General features: G+C 38.2%; 2 protein-coding genes and 1 long non-coding RNA gene across 7 annotated transcripts in view; 2 read left to right on the plus strand and 1 right to left on the minus strand.

The window, feature by feature from the left end:
• The window catches only part of LOC117433057 (GTPase IMAP family member 8-like), a 267,258-nt gene that overhangs the window by 152,315 nt on the left and 89,821 nt on the right, over positions 1-25,122 (plus strand). The gene's annotated exons all lie outside the window — the stretch shown is intronic.
• LOC117433050 (GTPase IMAP family member 8-like) overlaps positions 1-25,122 on the minus strand; it is a 50,986-nt gene that overhangs the window by 18,786 nt on the left and 7,078 nt on the right. The window lies entirely within an intron of this gene.
• Positions 1,347-24,942, plus strand: LOC131723051 (uncharacterized). The gene is made up of 2 exons (XR_009320110.1): positions 1,347-1,993; positions 24,240-24,942. It is a non-coding gene; the product is annotated as an uncharacterized LOC131723051 (long non-coding RNA).

Genomic DNA, 25,122 nt, shown 5'->3' on the forward strand with positions numbered 1-25,122 from the left:
CACTCTTCCTTAAATGCGCTTTACTTGCTCTTATCTGCCCCCTATTTTACTGTATTTAATCCTGTACTTTAGAGTACTGTAATCTGTCACAAGTGTTATTTAATCTGTAGTGTTTTGTATGTAATTATATTCTGATGTAACTATCACTGACACTGTTATCTGCTCCGTTATTGAATCGTATTTTGTCATATACTTGTACTTGCTAGAACCGAAGTCATTGTATGTATCTTGCTCTTAATTGTATTAATACTTGTACAGTGATTCTGGAAATGTATTTTTGTTTACGACTGCAAGTTGCCCTGGATAAGGGCATCTGCTAAGAAATAAATATTATACTGTGCGAGTGTCCTGCATAGGATTGTATTGTACTGTGCGTGTGGCCTGCATAGGATTGTATTGTACTGTGCGAGTGGCCTACATAGGATTGTATTGTACTGTGCGAGTGGCCTACATAGGATGCCGTTATATATACAAGTAATGTTTACTGATTACTTAAGTGTAGGGAAAATAAACTTGCAACAACTTTGATCAAAGCATCATTTGTTTTATTTGGTATACCAAAACAATCCAACTACATAGTATTAACTGTGCGCTGGCAATGCCAAAGCTCAATGCTTAATTGGATTAGTTATCAGACAAATATTTGCCAAGGAATCCCTAAAGATTGTTAAGTTACAGCCTCCATGCTTATATACATTCTCTTTTCATCGCTTTGAATTACATGTGCCCCGTATCTCTGTTGCTGAGCAAACACACAGTTACACATATTTCTTAAGCTTGACTTTCCTTGTACACATACACAGACAGACCATGAGAAAAAACAGTTCAGTCCAAGTACAAGGATATTTTATCCCTACTTCCTCTTTCAGATCACTGCAGAGAACAGGCAAGCTCAAACAGTGTGAGCAAAGTTTATAACAACTGTGAGAAATGCGTGATTTGAGAGACAGTCTTATTAAAGTCTGTAGGTATTGCGTGATCACTTCCAGAATTTGTTTCCCAAGCATGTCTGGGTTTGGAAAAGGTGGCAACCCTACTTCCAGTGTGTGTATCGGTTTGTTTACAGTTCTGTATATGCCTGTGTAACGCCCCTTCTCTGCTTTAGAATGTAGGTAACAGTGAACTCACGCGCTGGAGCCAGGCCATCTAAAACCAATGATCCTCCAGGAGAGCCCGAACGCCTACCGTTTCTCTGGACTGTTGTAAAAAAATAAAATATATAATGTAGCCCTGCTGTAAATTTGCGCTATTCCTTTAAATAAAAATGTTGTATTTCTTGTAACATAGTTAGAATGCACCAGAATCACATTTACTAGCATGCTACACCTAAACACAATTCTATCGGACAGGTTTCCCCTCTGAACCAATTAGCCAACAGGTAGTGGAATTTGGGGGTGGGACTTAGCCTTTTGATTGGGTTTGTGCGAGAGAGAGAAAGAAGGTTCGAGAGAGTGTGAAGGAACAGACGCAACGTGAGGGAGTGAAAGAAAAGTTTTATAGTAAAATAAATATTATCTAAACGATATATTTTGTACTTTATTAGCAGAGTATAAGAGGCTAATATATTTCAGTAAACCAAACGTTTGCTGTAGACAGTCACCATTTTATGGTATAGTCTTTTTGGTTTATTATTAATTTACTTTTCTGCTGGCGTCTGGAACTGCTGCTGAGACCCAGATAGCACTCGGGGTGACCAGGAGAAAGCCCCGAGTACCTCTGGCCACGTTAGAAAATAAGATTTTTCAGCTGTCGTTGTGTTTATTGTGTCCTTCTACGAACTTACCTTGGAAGCAAGAAACGGAACTGTGTTGCTGGTCGTGAGTACTGCTTGCATTCAAAAAACAGTTTTTTGAAAGTATAATTTTGTTGCTTATTTGACATAAATAAGTGAAGGGGCATTTTGTTTTTTTTATTATTGCCACTACGTACCCGAGCGACGGTTCAGGCCTGCAACGTGTTATTTCTTTTATACTGCTGCACGTGTGCAGTACACGTGAGTACACGTGTGTGCGTGTGTGTGTGGGCCCACTGTAGTGCAAGAGTTTAATTATTTTGCATAGCAACGCATATTATTTAAGAGTAAATATATTATTTGTAATAGTGATTGTGTATTATTTTGCTTATATTTATTTTAATACCTAGCCTTTGTTTATTGTGTATTTATGTTATTATTGAAAACACCATATTATTGCGCATTTATTTGAGTAAATTGTTTACTTATTTCTATTGGTGTGTGTTGTGTGAGTGGATACTGGGGTTAATATTTGATAATTCCTATTAAGGGGTGCACGTGTATTTAGATGTCCCTTACATAGGTGGAGGCACCGCATTAAAGAAACAGTACACATATATTTCTAACAGACAAATTGTAATTTAAATAAGTATTGGGAACCCAGGCCTCGCCACTTGCAGTGAGTTAGGTGTTGTTTACTCCATACACTAACAGGAGTGGGAGGGGCGTTACAATAATAAACCCGTTTTTTTTTTTTTTTTTAAATGGCCGGACTCGTTGTGCCCTCTCCATTTGACACAACTGTAGCGCTCCGGTGAAGTAATTACTGTAGCTCTAATTAAAATCAGGTAGCGGGGTGATAATTGTTATTTACATTGTGTAGTTTGCATTGGGTGTTTTTTTTTTTTTTGTTTGTTTCAATTAATGAACCCAGACCAGGTTGTTCGAGTCTAATAAACCAGCTCTATTTTATATAGTTCCATCCGTTATATTTAAAAGACAAAACCATAAATACACAAGTACACGGAAGGCTTAGTACAGCAGTGCTGTCGGCTTCATGTCGTTACGCTGTCTGACACGCGTGTCAGAGAGAATGTAAAATAATGATAGTGTAAATAATAATCATACAAACACAAAACAACAATTTGACTAATTACTTCAAACACAAATTAATATAAACCACCCATCTAGCAGCCGCTAATAACCCGATGGCCACTTGTCCCTTAACTATACATTTTATATTTTTAAAATTATTTTGACTAAATTAAAAAGACAAAACATAACGGAAAATACCTTAGGGAGGAATTAATGAGTGAAAGTGAGGCACATACCTGTTATATTTAAAAGACCAAGACAAAAGTTCTGCTGGTTGAAGTTTTCTTTTTTTTATTTACTAGCTCGACAGAACTATAAACACGCATGTTTCCCTGCGGTTGCCTGGCTACACTTGCATGTCCACGTGGTTATTTTAAGTAAACAAAAGAACATTACAGCAGAACAAGTTGATCAGCTTCTATTCTACTAAAATGTCTGCTGTTTTGGGAAGGGATTCTCTGTGAATAACCGTGCGATCTTCATCCTTACAATTGTATTTAATAGAGCAAGCGATTCTGAACGGGATGGTGTAAAAGCCGGAACGAGACGGAACGGTACTTTAATGAATTCAGTTGCTTAAGAAAACAGCATAAAACGTTAGACATATGAGGAGAATATTTTAACAATCAGAACCGATTAATAACGCGCTGTCATTAACCCGTTCCGGGCCAGAACCCTCTTTTTATCACCAAAGACCTCCCGGAACACTGGGTTCAGAAGCTTCAAAAACGACGGAAATTATACACACAATACAACTAAGTGAGGACCTCATAACACTATTGAGAAAACCCGTCGAACCGACCTTTATTTTCCCATTCCGTGCATAAACAGCTGTATAGACAAAACAGTCCGGAACACGGGGTTCCGAAGCTGCACAGAGTATGAAAATGATACACACAATACAACTAAGTGAGAACAACATAACACTGCTGAAAAAACCCGCCGAACCGACCTTTATTTTCCCATTCCGGGTAATAAAACGGTGTATTTTATTTTGTTTGTATATTATTCTCTCTCTCTCATTGTTTAGAATTGCTGGTAGCCCCTAACTGTAACAGTTATATGTGATTAAAAAATAAAAGTAACACGTGTATATATAGCTGCAACAGTAAAACATTTATTTTTTGCACAATTTTTTTGTTCTTACTTACAATGATAAAAAAAGTATTTAAATGTATTTAACATATTCATATATGTACATAGGCTATATTTGATACAAAATGGATACAATGCAATTCAATGCAAAGGCAAGCAAACACACTATCTTACAATTATGTAGTTTGCAACATGTAAGGAAAAACGAGCAAACAAAGCAAAACAGTTTAGATTTAAATATTACGCAGGGTGACTTCAAATACAGAAACTTTGATGCATTTCCCATTTTCTTCAAAAAAATTAATTCGTTTTTACATTGTGTGTCATATGCATAAATAAATAAATAAAACAAACTCACATGTTTGTGTTTAATTTGGGAACCTCCTGTCTGAATAAGAGAGAAATGAAACAATGTATTCTTGCTCTAAATGAGTTGCTGCTATATTAAACAATGTAACAGTGTAATGCCTGAGAAAGCACTACTGAACCCTTGAAACAATGTATCGAATTGAAGTATTTGGCTGAAACGCTGTAACTAACAGATAGCACTTGTTTGTGCAATATGAGAATTGAAACGAAATTGTGTTTTAAATAAATTTGAATATTTTATATCCCTGGCATTTTTATTGTGTGTTTGTGTTGTACTTGGTCAAGACCTTATCCTCTGGCCCAAATGAAAGAACCTGCAGCCGGTTGCATAAACATAGACTAAGTCTTTGTTTTAATATAATTATAAGGTTGAGCCAGGCCAGCGTGCCACACAGTTGATGATGCTCAGGTTAGCATCACAGATCATTTGAACATTTATGCTGTGGTATCCCTTTCTGTTGACATACAGGTGTTCATCAGCTGAAGGAGCTTGTATCTTGACATGAGTCCCACCAACTGCTCCCACAACATTAGGAAAACCAGCAAATGAAAAAAGTCACTTTTCATTCTGTTGAGAACAGTGGACTCAACAGGAAACATTGGCAGTCTTGTTGCAAGTTCCTTTGAAACTCTGAAGACTATCCGTGAGGCAGTGGATTTATGCAGCCCTATGAAATCTCCCACAGAATTTAAAAAACAACCCGTTGCATAAAATCGGAGTGCCAAGCAGACTTGTAACAAAACAGGGACACTATGGTTTCTGCCTCTGGCAGGCCTCAATTTATCCTTTAGATCTTCTGCTAATTTTATAATGGCTTGCCTTGGTAAGCGAAGCCTTTCAATTACCTCAGTATCTGAGTACACTTCCAGTGGATTGTTTCTGTCTTTGAATACCCTTTCTCTCCTCAAACAGTGCACATATAGCCAGAGACTGTGGTGGAAGGCCATGATTTCTTTCTGACAGTTAATGGTTTCCATGGAAGATAGACTTACATTCTAAGTTAGCCTGGGTGTGAAGAGGCTAACTTTTTAGGCTTTGTCAGTCTTATTTTTTATGCAACTGACTAACTTGCATTAGACTAGTCTAATTGTCAAACTAAGAGTAGTCTAATGGTTTAGACTAGTCTAATATAGTTTTATGCAACCGGCCCCTGGTGCTAACAACCTCAAATCTTTAACTTAATCTGAAGGTACACTCTAAAAAGTAAAGGTTCTAGTAAGAACCTTTTAGGGTTCCTGGGGTTGATACTGTGGAAGAACCTTTTTACTGGGGTTCCCTGAGGAACCTTACAAACAAGGAACCTTTTATGTTTATTTACAAACTCACATGCATTATATATATATTCTATATATATATATATATATATATATATATATATATATATATAGATCTCTCTCTCTCTCTCTCTCTATATATATATATATATATATATATATATATATATATATATTGTGAGACAGCAGGGAGGGGGTTAAATCCTCCCTGCAGAAAACATGTGCAAATGCACATTGGTTGATGTAATTGTTTTGTTTTATTATTTAATTATCCCCTGCACCTGGGTAGTAATTGTAAATCAGAGCCAGGTGCAGGGTATTTAAAGAGAGCAGCCAGTCTGTTCTAGGCTGCTGAGAGAGAAGGAAGCAGGATAGGTGCTCTGCTTCCGAGCAGTCGGGTGAAGAAAGGTAGTGTAAACCTGTGTGGTTTGTTTCGGGGTGAAGATTTTGTTTTGTGTTCCAGGTAAACAGCTTAGCTGTCCTGATTTATAGTTTAGGTTCCTGTGTGTGTAGTTAGTGCTCGATAAGAGCTAGGTGTTTATTTGGTTTTGTGTGTTTGATATTTGTATTATTAAAAATAGCGCACCAGCGCTGAAAAATCCATTTCATTGTTCTGGGTCGTATTTTTAAAGGGGCAACGAACCCGAGTGAGTTGTGCTTTGTCACATTTGGTGGAGAATGCGGGCAGAGTGTGTGGGCACCCCTACGACCCAGAAAATGGATTTTAAAGAATTGATCGCAATGATCAATCATAACACCGCTGCTCAGAAAGAGCAGACAAAGAAGTGGAGACAGGAGTTGGGGCTACCGGATCCGGAGCCGACGGAGCTGGACCTGCTGCTCCAAAGGTGGGAGCAGGCAGGGGGTGCCCCACTGACTCAAGCCCCAGAGCCCAGAGGCGAGGAGCCGCCGCTTCCAGAGCCCAGAGGGGAGGAGCCGCCACTTCCGGAGCCCAGAGGGGAGGAGCTGCCGCTGCCGGAGCCCAGAGGGGAGGAGCTGCCGCTGCCGGAGCCCAGAGGGGAGGAGCTGCCGCTGCCGGAGCCCAGAGGGGAGGAGCTGCCGCTTCCGGAGCCCAGAGGGGAGGAGCCGCTGCTTCCGGAGCCCAGAGGGGAGGAGGTGAAAAGCATACCTCCACCACAGCCCCGACCACCACCCCTACAGTCCAGTTCGGCGCCGCTGCGTCCAGTCCCTCACCCCTTGCTCCTGGACACCCTGCCGGTCTTCCTGGACCTCCCTGTGCTGGACCTGGAGCCCAGGAGTCTGCAGCACTGGCCACAGCTCTGCCCCTGGTTACCTGCTCCGCTCTCCCCGAGCACCCAGACGTCGCTGGGCTGCTGCCAGACGTCGCTGTTGCTCCCCCTGTTAGCTGCTTCGCTCCCCCTGGGTGATCGGACATCACTGCGCCAGTTCCCAGGGGAAGACCTGTGTCCACTGCGGCATCCTCCAGTGCCCCGGCCTACGCTTCGGTCGGCCCTGTTAGCCCGGTGGGGTCCTGTGTCGCCGGTTTGCGGTCCCTTCCTGGCAGCGCCGGAAGGACCGACCCATCCTCAAGCCCGCCCGTGGAAGAGGGCGGCAATGGACATTGCTGGACTTGAGGCTGGGTGGTCTTTTAAGGGTGGAGGGAGGTGGCCGTGGTATGGCCGGTGTCTTGAAAAGACATGGGGGGGGATGTGTGAGACAGCAGGGAGGGGGTTAAATCCTCCCTGCAGAAAACATGTGCAAATGCACATTGGTTGATGTAATTGTTTTGTTTTATTATTTAATTATCCCCTGCACCTGGGTAGTAATTGTAAATCAGAGCCAGGTGCAGGGTATTTAAAGAGAGCAGCCAGTCTGTTCTAGGCTGCTGAGAGAGAAGGAAGCAGGATAGGTGCTCTGCTTCCGAGCAGTCGGGTGAAGAAAGGTAGTGTAAACCTGTGTGGTTTGTTTCGGGGTGAAGATTTTGTTTTGTGTTCCAGGTAAACAGCTTAGCTGTCCTGATTTATAGTTTAGGTTCCTGTGTGTGTAGTTAGTGCTCGATAAGAGCTAGGTGTTTATTTGGTTTTGTGTGTTTGATATTTGTATTATTAAAAATAGCGCACCAGCGCTGAAAAATCCATTTCATTGTTCTGGGTCGTATTTTTAAAGGGGCAACGAACCCGAGTGAGTTGTGCTTTGTCACAATATATATATATATATATATATATATATATATATAATCTATATCACACATACACACACACATACACATACAGTGCCTTGCAAAAGTATTCAGACCCCTGACCAATTCTCTCATATTACTGAATTACAAATGGTACTTTGAAATTTCGTTCTGTTTGATATTTTATTTTAAAACACTGAAACGCAAAATCAGTTATTGTAAGGTGACATTGGTTTTATGTTTGGAAATATTTTTAAGAAACATAAATAAACTGAAATATCTTTCTTGCATAAGTATTCAACCCCCACACATTAATATTTGGACCTGTGAACCATTAAAGTTGCTGTCACATTTTCTGGATATAAACCCCACTGTTGAAGGATTATTGGTCAGGCTGTGAATCTGAAGGAAAATGAAGACCAAAGAGCATTCTACAGAAGTTAAAGATAAAGTAATACAAATGCATAGATTAGGGAAAGGGTACAAAATAATATCCAAGTGTTTGGATATCCCAGTGATCACAGTTGGATCAATAAACAGGAAGTGGAAGCTGCATCACACCACCCAGGCACTGCCAAGAAAAGGCCATCCCTCAAAACTTAGCGCACAAACAAGGAGACTTGTGAGAGAAGCCACAGAGAGGCCAACAATCACTTTGAAGGAGCTACAGAGTTCAGTGGTTTGGAGTGGAATAATGGTACACCAGTCAGCCATATCAAGAGCTCTGCATAACACTGACCTGTATGGGAGGGTGGCAAGAAAGAAGCCATTACTCAAAAAGTACCATCTGGAAGCACGTCTGGAGTTTGCCAGAAAGCATAAGAGTGACCCAGCTACGATGTAGGAAAAGGTTTTGTGGTCAGATGAGACCAAGATAGAGCTTTTTGGCCAAAACTCAAAGCGCTATGTGTGGTGCAAACCTAACACCGCCCATGCCTCAAGACACACCATCCCTACAGTGAAGTATGGTGGTGGCAGCATCATGCTGTGGGGATGCTTCTCATCAGCAGGGACTGGGCATCATGTTAAAACTGAAGGAAGAATGGATGGAGCAATATACAGGGAAATACTGCTTCAGTCCGCTAAAAAACTGAAGCTTGGGAGGAAATTCACCTTTTCAGCAGGACAATGATCCCAAGCACAAGTCCAAAGCAACATTGGAGTGGCTCAAGAACAAAAAGGTGAATGTCCTATAGTGGCCCAGTCAAAGTCCTGATCTCAATCCCATTGAGAATCTGTGGCACTATTTGAAAATTGCGGTCCACAAGCGTCGTCCAACCAACCTGAACAACCTGGAGCAAATCTGCCAAGAAGAATGGGCCAAAATCACTCCGACACTGTATACAAAGCTGGTACATACTTACTCCAAAAGACTTAAAGCTGTTATTGCAGCGAAAGGTGGCTCTATGAAATGTTAATGTGTGGGGGTTGAATACTTATGCAAGCAAGATATTTCAGTTTATTTATTTTTCTTAAAAATATTTCCCAACATAAAACCAATGTCACCTTACAATAATTGATTTTGAGTTTCAGTGTTTTAAAATAAAATATCAAACAGAACGAAATTTCAATGTACCATTTGTAATTCAGTAATATGAGAGAATTGGTCAGGGGTCTGAATACTTTTGAAAGGCGCTGTGTAATATATATCTATCTATATATATCTATATATATATCTATATATATATCTATCTATCTATATATATATATATATATATATATATATATATATATATATATATATATATATATATATCTCATGCATGCGAGTTTGTAAATAAACATAAAAGGTTCCAAGTAGAGCATGCCTTTGCATTGAATTGCATTGTTTCCATTTTGTATCAAATATAGCCTATGTGCATATATGAATATGTTAAATACATTTAAATAGTTTTTTTTTTTTTTATCATTGTAAGAACAAAAACATTGTGCAAAAAATAAATGTTTTACTGTTGCAGCTATATATATATATATATATATATATATAGACGTGTTATTTTTTAATCACATATAACTTACAGTTAGGGGCTACCAGCAATTCTAAGAGAGAGGAGAGAGAATAATATACAAACAAAATAAATACACCGTTTTATTACCCGGAATGGGAAAATAAAGGTCGGTTCGGCGGGTTTTCTCAATAGTGTTATGAGGTCCTCACTTAGTTGTATTGTGTGTATAATTTCCGTCGTCTTTGAAGCTTCTGAACCCAGTGTTCCGGGAGGTCTTTGGTGAGAAAAAGAGGGTTCTGGCCCGGAACGGGTTAATGACAGCGCGTTACTAATCGGTTCTGACTGTTAAAATATTCTCCTCACATGTGTGTAACTTTCTATGCTGTTTTTTTAAAGCAATTGAATTCATTAAAGTACCGTTCCGTCTCGTTCTGGCTTTTACCCCATCCCATTCTGAACAGTTCTGTCTATACCACTCATTACCTGAAAGATACGCTTGCAAACCTCACCTCACCTCACCCCACCTCCTCCCACCTCATCCCATCCCACCCCATCCCACCTCCTCCCTTCTCATCCCATCCCATCCCACCTCCTCCCACCCCACCTCCTCCCATCCCATGCATCTTTTCAATGGGTTACACGCACAACTTTTTTGCAACAGATTCAGGATTTGTGACTGTGTTTGACCACAGTTCAGTCGTAAAAATAAATTATATGACGATTTTTAAGCAAACTATTTTACTTATAAAGCTCATGTATTAAACATTTTAGTATTACAATTGTGTTCTGGTTTAAAAATAAGTGCCGTTTTTTCATTCAACTGTGAGCATTACTTCACGTAGGGTTGTACAACCCTGTGTAATTTGAAGTGTTTACGTGCAACAGTGTGCCTGTTATGAAACGCACAAAATGTGGCCAAAACGTCAAATTTTCATAGTCCTCTACTATTATGCAAAGCTTCATAAGTCTACTACATTGTACCGCTGACATACTGCAATATATGCAAAAAGATTAATGCTGAAATTTCATTGGTCCACAGCAGCCATGTTTTTTACTGTAGCAACTTCCCTTGAACAAGAGTAAAAGATAAGCATACTTCGATCATCTATGCTTCAATCAGATAAATGGTTTCTGAGAAGTTGTTGTTGTTATTATTATTATTAGGACTGTCAAGCGATTAAAAAAATTAACATTAATCTTACAACATTAATCTTAGTAAATCTTGGTTTTAATCGCATATTAAGTTGTTACAATGTCTGTCCATCTAATTTAAATTTGTTTTCTTACTGATGCCATTGTTTTTATTATCCTTAACTGTAAATAAATTTGTTTCAAATGTATTTATGTATTTATTTAACCAGGAAATGTACCCATTGAGACCACCACCCAAATTTACAAGGGGCAATAATTTAGTAATTACAAATGCAACCAACACAATAAAATGTGCGGTTCAAGCTTGATCAGCAGCATACAGAGATCAGAAAATATAATACATAGGATATCTATTTTTAAATGTGATTGTGAAATGAAATTAAAAATTTATCATACTCGGCTTGATATGGGCTTGCAGTGATCCTGCATTTCTGTCGAAACTGGTGGGTTTAATTTGTTATTGTTAAAGAGCTGCTGGTGTATTTTGAGAGGTGAAGGCGTGTTCAGCAGCACGCAGCAGACTCAATGTACTCATGTTGGATACTGGAACTCACTTTGACAGTATCGAAGTAAGCGTCTTTCTGTCCAGTGAGCCGTCAATTTTTTATATATATATATATATATATATATATATATATGTATATATATATATATATATATATATATATATATATATATATATATATCCTATTCATTTTTAGTGCTTTGCTCCATTAAGAGGTTCAGTGACTAACTTTCTAGTTATACAATAACTGCACTCAGACACTCAATACAATGTTGCTGCAGCCTGGATTAAAAGTACGGTGTGCCGAAAGGCTCAATTTCACAGCTGTACTATTTACCGTTCATGAGAGACTTAAATTGCACAAAAATGTCATTAAATCTAAGATGGCTGCCACACCATGTGACCTAAGGCCACCATATTGACCACGACACAAAATCGCATAGTCCTCAACATCCGTGTCAAATTTTGTGCATTTTGGTGCAGCACAGGCAGTTTTATAGCCAGTTTGTTGATGTCATGCAGCGTGGACACCATGATTTTCACAGTAGCAAATTCCCTTTAACAAGCGTAACAGATGACCAAACTGAGATGTTTTATTCCAATTTGTTTCAATCGGATAAGCGGTTTCAGAGAAGATGTTTGAATTTTGATAATTTCATATTTTATGTAATTAAATTGATGTGGTTGCCAAACCACAGAACCAATCAGCTTCATATTAACAACAGTTAATCATGGACTATCCCTCAACATTTATAGCAATTTTCAGAACTCTGCAATAAGCGGTTTCCGATACATAGGCGTTTTAACAAATTCTGCAAAATCCAATATGGCTGCCAAACCATGTGACTTGCGCAAGTTTGGACACCTGACCTGTTTTCCGCACATAGCCACCTACCTACACACTCAATTTCATAAGCCTGCGATGAGGTCTCGGAATAATAATAACTTGCGAGCAACTTTACAGCTTCCAAGCAGTTATCGTAAAATTTAATCGCATTGGTTATTATAGATGAAGCTTTATCATCACAACTGTGCTGTGTTAATTTTGGCACACATATTGGAATTATTAGTTAGTAGCCAATTTAAAATTTATTTGGATGCACACAAAATTCTAAATAGTATGCAGTCATACTTTGAAAATAATGCATGTAAGAGGCTAACATTGTTCTAAATTGGAAATCCCTATTAATTTTGCAATATAAAATAGTCTACAGCATGTATTGGTTTTTGTATATTTGAATGCCTCTATCATTTAATATGCTTTTTTTTTAAAAGCAATAGAAAGTGATAGTGTAACGATTGGCTATCGGGTGTCTGGCAAATACACAATTCACCATATTTAATTGTCACCAAACCGCTACTAGGACATAACATGTGCACTAGGGCTGCAACGATAAAATCGAAAATCGATATTTTTATCGATTTTCCTCCTTATTACGATCATCGATAATAAAACTGGATGATCGATAATGGCAAAGTTTATTAAATTTCTGGAATTTATAAACTAAATGTTGCACCAAACTTCCTATATTGGCATTTAAATTACAGGACGCCACCATTATGTCTACTTGAAATACCGACACAAATACCCGGCACTAAGGTTCAAATGTATCTCCTCAAGTGCAGCGCGAAACTGATTAATTCTCTTCCGGCTCGTTTTCATAAATGAAAGATGTCTGACAAAAGTGATAACACGGCGGGTAGAAGTGCTCCTGAGCGCACAATTGTTACACCACCCAGTATGAAAAGCAAATACTGGCGTCATTTCGGATTTTGGACGATTGGAGGACAGATTGAAAATAAAAAAAATGTTATATAAATTATGCAAACGCGAACTCCCCTATAATTCAAATACAACGAACATGAGAAGCCATTTGGAAAAACACCACCCACTTGAGTGCAGCGAAATACACGGTAAGGAGGAGGGATCAGAAACGGCTGGGCCTTCATGTCCTAAACAGCCACGAATGACAGCGTTTTTTCAACAAACTTCTGCTGCTGCATTACCCGGTCAACGAAGTGAAGCAATTACAAAATCTCTTGTAAAATTCATCTGCAAAGATATGAGACCCATCAGCATTGTCGAGGGTGATGGTTTCAGGGAATTTTGCAGTGAAATGGAGTCGAGATACAAAATTCCGAGTCGCACAACAATTTCAAAGAACATAATTAAACTGTATGATACCACTCGTGCAAATGTAAAACAAATACTGCATGATTGTAAGGACATTGCTTTAACTACAGATGGTTGGACCTCCTTAGCCACCGATGCTTATGTTACCGTAACAGCGCATTGCATTACTGATTCTTGGGAACTGCAAGATTTTGTTCTGCAAACCAAAGAGCTTCGAGGAAGTCACACAGCAGAAAATGTTGCAGAGTGTATTTCAGAAATTCTGGATGATTTTAATATACGCGAGTCAGTAATTGCTGTCACTACTGATAATGCACTGAACTACGTCAACGCAGTAGAAAGATATCTCAATTTGATCAACATCCCGTGTGTGGCTCACACAATTAACCTTGCTGTACGGAAGGGACTGAATACTGGACCGATCGAAAGAACACTTACCCGACTTAAAAGTTCGGCTGCACATTTCAATAGGTCACCAACTGACAAATGTCTTCTGGAGGATAAGCAAAAGTTGCTCGAATTAAAAAATGACAATTTAATCAATGACTGTGTAACACGCTGGAACAGCACCTACGACATGATTTGCCGAGCATCAGAACAACAGGCTGCAGTGGCCGCTGTAATCTTTGAAAAAAAGCTCTTGCATCTGGAGTTAACAACTAACGAATGGATGGTTGTTGAAAATATCCGTGAAACTCTGAAACCATTCAAAACGGCAACCGCTGCATTATCAACAGACAAATACCCCACAGCTTCAGCTGTTTTACCTCTTCAGCATATCCTGATCAATCAAGTTAAATTGATTGCAGCATCTGAAATTCCTGTAATAAAGGAGATGAAAAACAAAATCTACAGTGATCTGAGTTTGAGGTACGACAAAGAAGAACGACAATCAACATTCATGCTTTTGAACAAAACGTCATTCTTTGACCCACGCTTTCACCGATTGATACATTTATCTGAACAAGAAAAGCGTCAGGTACAGGAAGAAATTCAAACAGAAGTGATACAGCGTTTTGTAAATGAAACTGATTTGGTAAATGAACATGGCAGTTCTGAAAATAAAGACGCTAGCAGAAAAACTGCGCTGTCTGCAATGGGTGACCTGTTTGGGGACACATACACCTGTGGGCAAGAAGAAACAAAGAATTGCGAAATACAACTGATGCAGGAGATGGCGTGCTATGTCAAGGAGACACCACTCTCAGCAGATAGCAATCCACTGGAATGGTGGAAGAAATCAGGCCCGAAATATCCACACCGTGCTCAACTGGCCAAAAAATACCTGTGTGTGCCAGGCACATCTGTGCGCTCTGAACGTGTCTTTTCGACAGCAGGAAACATTGTAAATAAAAAGCGAGCAGCCCTGGATCCAGAGCAAGTCGACAGGCTTGTGTTCCTTGCAAACAACATTTAAAATACACAGGTTTGAATGGACAGATTGGATATACATAGTTTTTGCTTCTTTTTGGACTGTTACAATTCTGTGATCTAGTTGGATATTTCTTAAGGACAACACACAGTAAGTAACTGACTGTACATTAACTTATATATTTTTTTCATTTGAAAGTTTATATTTTGTGTACCTGGGTAATCATATATACACACTTTTACAACACTTTTTTTTTTTTTGTTTGACATTTGACCGTAATCCGGTGTTGCCATTAGATGTTTTTCTAAACAGAGGGTTGCGAGATAATAAAACATTGTAAGAGTATAATATAGAGGTGTCTTATTTTGTATTGTAGGTAAAACAAAAATAACTCTAAATATCGATTTTTTTATCGATCGATTTGATATTGTGGGTTCAATTATCGATTTCAGTTTTCGGGTTAACCTGACACCCCTAATGTGCACGATTCATGAGTAACAGAAACTCTAATCCTATGCTGAGGAATTATAAACAGGACAGAGGAGAGAAGAAGCTAGAGAGACAGTACCGGTTCTTGTATATTTTAATGGCACTATCATTTAATGTGCATTCGTAAAGCAATAGAAAGTGATAATAGTGTAATGATTGGCTATCTGGGGTGCCTGGCTTCTTTGCCACATATTCAGAATTTGCGACTGTTGTTTTATCAGTTTAGTCTTAATAATTATAAAACTATAACTGTAGTTAAGAAATAAAAAGACGCCATATCAGTACAATGAGTAGTGCATTTATTGGCTTCTGTTCAGCTACAACAGCCCGAGAAGAGGGTAATTTTTTTTTCAAATTCTTTGTGTGTATCAGTATTGCCTGCATGTCCATGAGGTTATAAGTAAACAAACAGCATTACGGCCGAGAAGCTGGTAAGCTCTAATTGTACTAAAATGTCCGCTTTTTTGGGGGAGATTCTCCATGAATAACTATGCAATCTTTACAGTTACGCTATTTTATAGCGCAAGCGAGTGTGAAGTGTTCCGTCTATACGTTTGATTACCAAAAATAAACATTTCAATGAAAGATACGGCCACAAAGTTGCTGCCCCCCCATCTCACATGCATCTTTTAAATGGATTACACACGTGGTTTCGTTTCAACAGATTCAGGATTTACGATTGTGTTTGACCAAAATTATATAATGATTTTTAAGCAAAACTATATTCATGTGAATTGTAAAGCTGATGTTTTATGCATTTAATTGTTTCGATTGTGTTGGTTTATAAAGCATAGTGCAGTTTTTTTTTTTTTTTGCGTGGATGCAGCTGCAACAGTTCTTAATGTTTTTAGTTTACAGTATGTGTCTATATACTGTACTATGTATACATCTAAATATAATCCTTTCCACTGTAATTAACATATATAGCAATTTTCAGAACTCTGCAGTAAGCGGTTTCCGATACATAGGCGTTTTAACAAATTGAGCAAAACCCATTATGGCTGCCAAACCATGTGACTTGCGCAAATTTGCTGAATATCACCGGCTATTATCCATATGCATTTACCAGTGTACCGAATTTCGTGAGTATGTAGCACTGTTGCTACATATGTGGGTGTAATTTTCACCCACCTGTCTCTTTAAAGTAAAGGCAGTAGCCTGGCCAGGCCAACTTATAAAAACTACATTTCCCAGTATCCATTTCTTTCTTTCACCCCATTGGCCCATTCAAATTTTCATCCACCAATTCTCTCACAAATTCAATCTTTTCCTGTCTCATTTCTCTGATTGTGGGGGGTTGGGAGTGTGTTTTTTTTTCCTCCTGTAGCTAGCAACCTATACCGTTAGGTAGATATTATTCTTTAGTCTTTGTTTTTCTTGTTGTCTGCTGCTTTAGTTTATTGTCAAGTTACAGGTTTTTGCTTAATTAGGTAGGGTAGTTTCTTTTGTGTTTTTTTTGCTGGAGGGTGTGGTTGTATGTTTTTGTGCATCTGTTCATCGCTCTCAATGTTTTCCATCTCATGAAATCATCTACATCATCGTTCACGTTCATCCCGAGTAATTAACTGGACTTCAATACCGGTTTGGTGATCTCTTTCCATTCACTTGGCCATAGTTTTTTTTTTTTTTTTCTTTTAATACTTTTTGGGACTTCAATACTATTTTGTTGATTTAATATTTGTGTTGCATTGTTCATTCATTCTGTATATTCATTATCCTCTGTGTCAGTAATTGTTAATTTGTTGTGGATATATTCTATAAGCTCTGTTGTGTATTCATTTCTAATCTTTTCCTGGGTTTGTTTTCACTGTTTTCTTCCTTTTCACTCTGTCCCTAATTTAGTTGTTTTCTACTGTAATTGTTTAGTCTGATTCTGTTTGTCAAGCTGTGTGTTTCATGGAATAAACCAGTGTTTGTTTAGTTAAATTGACGCATTGTGACAACCCTGTTTTACTGTCAATCACCCTTACTGACTTATTTAGTTTTAACCCTTTGCGGTCCATTTATTAATCGCGCGTCAGGCACGTCAGGTCTAATTAATTTTAACACGCGCAGTTAATTTTAGACACGCTGTTTAAAAGTATTTTTTTCCACAGTCAAACGGGTTTAAAAGGCCCTGCATATCAACAAAGCACTCACTAGGCATCTCCAGCCCCGCCCCACCCTTTCGTTTGCTATAGCGTTCACCTATGTAAGAAATAAATAATAATAATAATAATAATAATAGTCGTACATTCCGATCGATCATCTCCGGATCACTCGTTTTATCACCAAACTCCTCAATAATGCGATCCAAGTCATTATTTTATTACTATAACATCTCAAAAAAGCTCTGCAAATGTCTGTGTTTTCTGTGCGCTGATTCAGTCAGCCAACTTGTTTACTTACGACCCGCCCCGTTATCTGATACCAGATACCATGTATGACTAATCATGAGATACGCCTTTTTTTTTTTTTTTTTGACTTGTCTCGGCTCTTGTCGCTCCCACTCGGCAATTGAATGGTTTTCTCGGCTTTTTCCGGAGAAAAAACGACTAGAAACCCGTTTTTTGCATTGCTATAATGATGTCGGATCCAGTCCGACAAAGGACCTGTGAGGAATAATTGCAATGTCGGACCCAGTCCGACAATGGACCGGAAAGGGTTAATCATTTGGCCAGTAGTATCTCCTAAGGGAGGACAGTACAGTTGCCTATCAACTATGCAGCGTGACCGTTACAAGTTTTTGAGCATGTTTTGGCAGAAAAAAAATAACTAGAGTTGCTAGCAACTATAAAGGCTTCCAAGCAGCCATTGTGAAATTTAAGCGCATTGGTTAGCGCATTTTATATATTTTTCACAGCTGTGGTATTTACCTTTCATGAGAAGACTTTTGAAAATTGTGTGACCAAAGGCCGCCATATTGACCATGGCACAACATCCCATAGTCCTCTACATCCGTGTCAAATTTTATGCATTTTGGTGCAGCCGATAAGTTATAGGCAGTTATATAGCCAGTTGCGTCTGATGATATCATGCATCACATTTGACCTTTGAGAGGTCAGAGGTCACGGGCGATGACATTTTTTCATAGAGCACATACGACTTCCTATACGTGTTCCATTATAACTATGACCCTGTCGGCACACCCTAGGAGTTAAAATTTCAACGTAAATTCCAATATGGCCGCCGCGCCATCTGTTTCAGTCTTCAGCAGATATTACTTTCCAATGGTCTATGCAATTGTGCTGACATTGAAGAGCATAAGTGCATTGGTGTTCTTGTTATGGGTTGCAAAAGTTTTTTTACAATCATCAATATGGCCGCCAAACCATGTGACCAAAATGTGTCGTTTTCACATCAACAGTACTTCACAAGAGTCTTTATGGTCATATACAGTTTCATGACTGTAGTGTATTGCACCTTGGATCTATGCACGAATGTATGAAAATAGAACTGTCATGAAACAGTTATTTGCATGCCGCGGCCATGTTTTTTAGCGAAAAAGCGTGGATTTTACAAACTGTAGAAAGGACCTGGTCATGAACATGTGTGCCAATTTAGGTGTCGATTTGACCTTGTGGTTTAAGACAAGAAGATTGTTGAATATTTTGCGCCAATCCAGCGTAGCGGGCAAAGTAATTGTTCAAGCGACCTCGATTGAACATACGGTTTTTATAGGCCATTGCTGCACTATCTGCTGCCATTGTCATAGTTCCACCTTAAGTTGTTTTTAATGGCAAGAGTTTTGAAAAATTCCCAAAATTTCCACGAGATCCAATATGGCGGTCGAACCATGTGACTTTCATTTTGGGACGCCAGTCTGGTTGTCCAGCCATAGGCGTTTTCATAACTCTGCGATGTTGTTTGTGCAGAAAAATAATAATAATAATAAATAAACATAACAATAACAATAGGCTTCGCAGCCCTTGGCTTGGAAGCATAACTATAATGAGTTTATCAAGTGTGCAATATGATGTTTGATTCAGCCAGACACACACATGCACACAAACTAAAACAAAGCCATTTAGAACAATGTTAACCTCTTGTATGCATTATTTTCAAAGTCTATATGACTGCATACTATTTAGAATTGTGTGTGCATCCACATAACATTTAAATTGCCTTGGAAGCCTATTGTTATTGCTGTGTTTATTAGGCTTCCAAGCCATAGGCTGGGAAGCCTATCGTTGTTGCAGTGTTTATTATTATTTTTCTTTCCAAACATTGCAGAGTTATGAAAACGCATGCGTAAGTAGATGCTTATGGCTGGACAAACAGACTGGCGTCCCCGAATGAAAGTCACATGGTTCGACCGCCATATTGGATTCCGTGGAAATTTTGGGAATTTTTCAAAACTCTTGCCGTTAAAAACAACTTAAGGTGGAACTATGACAATGGCAGCAGATAGTGCAGCAATGGCCTATAAAAAAAACATATGTTCAATCGAGTTCGATTGAACAATTACTTTACCCGCTACGCTGGATTGGTGCCAAATATTCAACAATCTCCTTGTCTTAAACCGCAAGGTGAAATCGACACCTAAATTGGCACGCATGTTCATGACCAGGTCCTTTGTACTGTTTGTAAAATCCACGCTTTTTCGCTAAAAAACATGGCTGCGGCGCGCAAATAACCGTTTCACGATGGCTCTTTTCATACATTCGTGCATAAATCCAAGGTGCAATACACTACAGTCATGAAACTTTATATGACCATAGAGACTCACGTGAAGTACTGGTGATATGAAAATGACACATTTTGGTCACATGGTTTGGCGGCCATATTGATAATTGTAAAAAAAACTTTTGCAACCTGTAACAAGAATACCATTGCACTTATGCTCTTCAATGTCAACACAATTATACAGTCCATTGGAAACTAATAACTGCTGAAGTTTGAAACAGATTGCTCATATGGCACGGCGGCCATTACACTGAAATTTTAACTCCTAGGGCGTGCCGACAGGGTCATAGATATAATGGAACATGTATAGGAAGTCATATATGATCTATGAAAAAATTTCATTGTCCGCGACCTCTGACCTCTCCTAAAGGTCTAACGTGATGCATGACATCAACATACGCAACTGGCTATAAAACTGCCTATAACTTATCGGCTGCAACAAAACGCACAAAATTTAACACTGATGTAGAGGACTATGGGATGTTGCGCCATGGTCAATATGGCAGCCTTAGGTCACATGGTGTGGCAGCAATCTTGGATTTAATGAAAATTTAAGGCAATTTTCAAAAGTATTCTCATATTTGTGCCAAAACTGACAGTTAGCACAGTTGTGATTATAACGTTTCATCTATAATAACCAATGTGCTTAAATTTCACGATAATTGCTTGGAAGCCTTTATAGTTGCTAGCAACTCTAGTTATTATTATTATTGTTAGGCTTCCAAGCCATAGGCTGGGGAAGCCTATTGTTTCTGTTAGGATTATTATTATTATTATTTTTCTTTCTTCCGAAACCTCATCACAGGGTTATGAAATCGGGTGTGTAGGTAGGTGGCTATGTGCAGATAACAGATCAGGTGTCCAAACTTGCACAAGTCACATGGTTTGGCAGTCATATTGGATTTTGCGGAATTTGTTAAAACCCTTATGTTTCGGAAACCGCTTATTGCAGAGTTCTGAAAATTGATACATGTTGAGGGATAGTCCAGGATTAACTGTTGTTAATATGAAGCTGATTGGTTCTGTGGTTTGGCAACCACATCAATTTAATTACATAAAATATGAAATTATCAAAATTCAAACATCTTCTCTGAAACCGCTTAGCCAATTGAAACAAAAATTGGAATGAAACATCTCAGTATGGTCATCTTTTACGCTTGTTCAAGGGAAGTTGCTACTGTGAAAATCATGGCATCCACGCTGCATGACATCATCAACATACGCAACTGGCTGCACCAAAACGCACAAAATTTGACACAGATGTTGAGGACTGTGATGTTGTGCCATGGTCAATATGGCGGCCTTTGGTCACATGGTGTGGCAGCCATCTTGGATTTAATGAAATGTTTGGACAATATTCAAAAGTCTTCTCATGAACGGTAAATAGTACAGCTGTGAAATTTTGTACATAGTGCGCTCATGTCCACGATTGATTCTACTTAAGGAAAAATGGATCGGTCACATGGTGTGGCAGCTATGTTGGATTTTGCGTAAAACGCTTAAACAACAATTCCTCAGGAGCCCTTTGGCCGATTGACATGAATCTTGGTTATACGTTATCTTTGTACTGTCCTCTAAAAGAATTAGTCAGGAAAAGTTCCTACATCAACAAACATGACCACCATGAGCCAATCAATATGGATGACATGCCAGTTTGCCCATGTTACCCTGAAATGACACATTCCCACCACTAGGGGCACCTGTTAACATGAAAAACTCAGAAAGGTATACAAAAAAATTCTTAAAGCAGCCATTTTTCACTGGTGTTTACAAGAACAGTTTTACTAACATATGTAACTTAAAAAAACAGTAATTACAGTGGAAAGGACATAGTACAGTATACAGACACTGTAAACTAAGAACTTTTTTTTTTTAAGAACTGTTGCAGCTGCATCCACGCGAAAAAACAAAACAAAACTGCACTATGCTTTATAAACCAACACAATCGAAACGATGAAGTGCATAAAACATCAGCTTTACAAGTCACATGAACATAGTTTGCTTAAAAATCGTTATATAATTATTTTTACGACTTAACTATGGTCAAACAGTCACAAATCCTGAATGTTGAAACGAAACCGCGTATGTAATCCATTTAAAAGATGCATGTGAGAAGGTGGGGGGGCAACTTTTGGGGCCGTATCTTACATTGAAATATTTATTTTTGATAACAAATGTATAGACAGAACGCTTCACAATCGCTTGCTCTACAAAAGAGCGCTGTAACTGTAAAGATCGCATAGTTATTCATGGAGATTCCCCCCAAAAAACGGACATTTTAGAATAATGAGTTTACCAGCTTCTCAGCCGTAATGCTGTTTGTTTACTTATAACCTCGTGGCCATGCAGGCAATACTGATACACACAGAATTTGAAAAAAAAAATACCGTCTTCTCGGGCTGTACACAAATGTTCTGTAATCACTTAAAAAAAAAAAAAAAAAAAAAAGCTGTCCTAGCTGAACAGAAGCCAAAAAAAAAGAAGCACTACTCGTTTTACTGATATGGCGTTTAATTTATTTTTTTTTATTTCACAACTACAGTGAAGTTCTAATTAAGACTAAACTGATAAAACAACAATCACAAATTCTGAATATGTGGCAATGAAGCCACCCCAGATAGCCAGTCGTTACACTATTATCGCTTTCTGTTGCTTTACGAATGCACATTAAATGATAGTGCCATTAAAATATACAAGAACCGGTACTGTCTCTCTAGCTTCTTCTCTCCTCTGTCCTGTTTATAATTCCTCAGCATAGGATTAGAGTTTCTGTTACTCATGAATCGTGCACATGTTATGTCCTAGTAGCGGTTTGGTGACAATTAAATATGGTGAATTGTGTATTTGCCAGGCACCCCTGATAGTGTAACGATTGGCTGTCACTTTCTATTGCTTTAAAAATGCACATTAAATGATAGTGGCATTAAAATATACAAAAACCAATACATGCTGTAGGCTATTTTAAATTGCAAAATTAAGAATAGGGCACCAAACGCTCACACACACAAACTCAAACAAAGAACGATCTAGAATTTAGAACAATGTTAGCCTCTTACATGCATTATTTTCAAAGTCTAGATGACTGCATACCATTTAGAATTGTGTGTGCATCCAAATAAATGTAAATTGCCTACTAACCAATAATTCCAATATGTGTGCCAAAATTGACACATTTAGCACAGTTGTGATGATAACGCTTCATTTATAATAACCAATGCGATTAAATTTCACAGTAACTGCTTGGAAGCCGTAAAGTTGCTCGCAACTCGTTATTATTTTTATTATTATTTTTCCGTACAAACAACATTGCAGAATTATGAAAACGCATACGCAAGTAGATGCCTATGGCTGGACAATCAGACTGGCGTCCCCAAATGAAAGTCACATGGTTCGACCGCCAAATTGGATCTTGTGGAAATTTTGGGGAATTTTTCAAAACTCTTGCCGTTAAAAACAACTTAAGGTGGAACTATGACAATGACAGCAGATAGTGCAGCAATGGCCTATAAAAAAAAACATATGTTCAATCGAGGTCGACTGAACAATTACTTTGCCCGCTACGCTGGATTGGCGCAAAATATTCAACAATCTCCTTGTCTTAAACCGCAAGGTCAATCGACACCTAAATTGGCACGCATGTTCATGACCAGGTCCTTTCTACCGTTTGTAAAATCCACGCTTTTTCGTTAAACATGGCTGCGGCGCACAAATAACCGTTTCACGACGGCTCTAATTTCACACATTGGTGTATAAATCCAAGGTGCAATACACTACAGTCATGAAACTGTATATGACCATAGAGACTCACGTGAAGAACTGGTGATATGAAAATGACACATTTGTCACATGGTTTGGCGGCCATACTGAATTGTAAAAAAAACTTTTGCAACCCATAACAAGAACACCATTGCACTTATGCTCTTCAATGTCAACACAATTGCACAGCACATATGCTTAATATGTATAGATGTTGGGTACGAGGAAATCGTACTTCATCACTTGCATTTTATGTCAACATTTACATCACTAAAAAAAAATGATGCCAATAAAAATTGTGCAAAAAATGCTTTGAGTATAGAGGCCATTGTCACTAGTTCTTCAATATACCTCACTGTACTAATAGTGTTTTGTAAATTTCACATTAGCTATAGATCATTATTATTTATTTCTTAGCAGACATTATTTTCATCCAATCTCAATGTAGATACACTGATGTATATTAATTGTAGGTTATTAATCATGTTGTAATTTGCTCTTTGTATTTCAGTTATATAACAGTATTGAAAGGAGGAGTGTTGCCTGAGGTGAAACGGTGTACCCAATGCTGCAGATTGTACCACTGTCCATTTTGCAAGCCAAGCAAATATAAACCCAATAAACGCCACCATTTAAAAAAGCACTTGGATGTCCATCTGAAGGGTGCAGTGCAGTGTGATGGTTTGTTATTTAATGGTTTGTACATGTAACATTGTTGAAGGTTGATTTAATATATTTAGTGAACAATATGCATTTCAAGTAAAATATTGTGCATAGTCATTAATACTTATTGTTTACATTTGTTTATTAATGTATATAGAGAATGCTCAGGAATACTCACTTGCAAATACAGTAGGCTCCATAATTATTCATACCCTTTATTCAGTGTAAATGAAATGGGGAAATTAAATTAAAACTTGACCCACCAGCTAATCGCAAAGTCAGAATTTAATGGTGGGTGTATTTATTAGTAGAAGAAAGTGTCCACTTATGATAAATCAAACTGCCATTAAACTACATATTTCTAATTTGGTTTTAGTCAATGGGTCTAAATGTTGATTTAATCCCCCCAAAGTTGGTTTGAAAATAAACAAAAAGCAAGTGTACAGTCATTATTTCTTGCTGTATCATAAAAACATATCTGTCAAATAACTGCATTTTAATTTAATATCCAAACTGCATTATGTATTTGTAATAAAGTTATTTGTTTGCAATTTTGATCTCCTTGTTTGTTTTCATAGTACTTTTGACAGGAAAGCAGGACTTCAATCAAAACAGAACAATAAGTGCTTTTGAAAAAAAAAAAAACCCTTAAGACAACTTCGAATGAATGACTGTGTTAACACTGAGGCCTTCATTACCTGATTTGAATTAAGTTGCTTAATTGGACAAGT

This window comes from Acipenser ruthenus, chromosome 52 (genome assembly GCF_902713425.1).
Source record: "Acipenser ruthenus chromosome 52, fAciRut3.2 maternal haplotype, whole genome shotgun sequence".
Classification (NCBI taxonomy): domain Eukaryota; kingdom Metazoa; phylum Chordata; class Actinopteri; order Acipenseriformes; family Acipenseridae; genus Acipenser; species Acipenser ruthenus.